The sequence below is a fragment of the Gobio gobio genome (genome assembly GCF_949357685.1).
Source record: "Gobio gobio genome assembly, chromosome: 16".
NCBI classification, from domain to species: Eukaryota; Metazoa; Chordata; class Actinopteri; order Cypriniformes; family Gobionidae; genus Gobio; species Gobio gobio.
This window is the reverse complement of record NC_137109.1, coordinates 24,119,326-24,121,474: the sequence shown is the minus strand read 5'-3', so window position 1 is coordinate 24,121,474 and position 2,149 is coordinate 24,119,326. Positions and strand designations below refer to the sequence as shown.

At 33.0% G+C, this 2,149-nt stretch overlaps 1 protein-coding gene across 1 annotated transcript in view; it reads left to right on the top strand.

The window, feature by feature from the left end:
* slc26a2 (solute carrier family 26 member 2) overlaps window positions 1-2,149 on the top strand; it is a 39,166-nt gene that overhangs the window by 11,038 nt on the left and 25,979 nt on the right. The window lies entirely within an intron of this gene.

The following is a 2,149-nucleotide window of genomic DNA, read 5'->3' as shown; positions in this document are numbered from 1 at the left end:
CAGTCAATGTACCAGTACCACCCGGGTGTCTACTATGGCGAAGGCTTGACTCATGAATATTAAGATGATTAAGTCACGTTCCCCCAATCCAATTACTCGATTTGTTGAAAGGCGGCCGGATACGAATACTACTGAATATTAATTTGTGTCACGTGACAAGACGCTAGCAGCAGCTCCTCCGCTAGAGGGAGCCAAACTCTTGAGTCAACGAAGATGCTTCAGCGCAATATGAACTAGGCTACTTTTGAGTGAAAACATATTGTAATATAATAAATTGAGTGCTTTATCTGTTCGTTGTATATGTTTGGCATGACATATTCATTCGCTATGCGATTTCTCCTTCATTTATCTTTGAAGAGCTACACTACTCTCATAATGCAGATCTCAGAGCTCAGCACCCACTCCCATAAAGCACCGTGAATAACGCCAGCGAGTCAGATTAGGCTTCTTCGATTTGTTTATTTTGCAATAACATTAAAATATGTTTTAATTAACATAAAATAGTATAGTTTTATTTACTTACGGTGACATATGACATTAAACTGACATTATCTATCTATAATAAAAATCAATAAGAGAAAATACCTTGTATCAAACAGAGAAATCATTAATATGATGCTGAATAGCCTACAACGAATTTTATTAACAAGGCTTCTTTTTATGGAATAATAAAACAACAACAACAAAAATAGATTCAAAGGTAAATCATCAACAATATATTATTGATAATCCCGGTTCCTTTAAATCTAGTTTTGCGTTTTATCTTGATCTCTTTTAGTGAAAACCGTCTCATTAGTGCCCCCTTCTGTGACCTCTGAGGGCTTTCACTGGGACCTCCTCCTTATCCCAACAGAACTCATAATCAGCATTGGGTAAATTCCTCTAAAAAGTTATTTATTAGCCTATACTAGTTACAAATAAATCTCATAAATATTCATAAATATTTGCACTTGTGCACAGTGTTATATGTCTATTGTATGACTATTTTATGATAGTGACTGTGTGTTACTCTACGTGGCCTTGTTAATTGCCCCTTGGGGATGAATAAAGTATTGAAATGAAATGAAATGAAATGAAATTACTTAGTCTTATCTTCAATAGTGTAATTATATTACTGTACAAATAACTCTCTCCAAAAAGTAGCATTACTAATTACTTTCTAAATCCTATATCAACCTTGACTAGTGATTCAGACAGGAAACGTCTCTTTTAATTCATTCAAATAAATAATATACAACTACATCAATCATTCTTATTAACTGCAGCAAAGTTACAAATGTGAGAATGATAGCCCCTACATAAAAAATAATGCATTTTAAAGTTAGGACACTACATTTCTGATGTTAATTCCACTATTGTATTATATATAATTGTTCTATACACAGTATTTAGTTCAATCAGAAGTAACTGTAATTAAATTACAGAAAAAATAAGATTAATCCTTTAGTAAGGTTAAAACTTTAGTATGGGATTACTTAGTAATAGTTAAACTCAACACTGCTCATAATGGAATTTAATATTAATGGAATAAATATAAAGTGTTATGTGCCTGAAACCCTTCTCCTTTTCCAGTGTCTGAACTACAACATATTGCATAAGTCAATAACACCAGCTCTTTTGCATCTTTCAAATAATTTTACTATTATATGCATCTTGTCTGTTTAAAAGGTAGTGTCCTCTATTATCCCCCATCCCTTTTTATTTAACATTTTTAACTAAAGCTTAATTTTTTTTTTAATATTAATTCTTCTATAATATGTCAATAAAATGTAGTAAGTAAAATAAAAATGTAATTCCCACTGAAGGGGTCCTTGGCTTATAGATTTAAGGCAGAAGCAAAAACAGATGCCTCTGGTTGCTTCATAATTTTCGTGCATAATGCAGCTTGCTATACTTGTAAGTCATGGCACAGATATTTGAAAGTAACGGTATTGCTTGAGTACTGAGGTTTATTATCACTACAGTAACGCAAGAGTTAAGGTTAACCTAACAGGACCACCCACTTGCAGTGCAATGGCCAAGCAATAACGTTCATGTACTTTTGTACAGTATATGTTTCTGGCATTACTCTCCTTTCTCTTCCATTTGGTCCTCATTTCAACAGCTTTCACCACTTCTGCATATACATATTTAGCTCACTCTTGTTGCA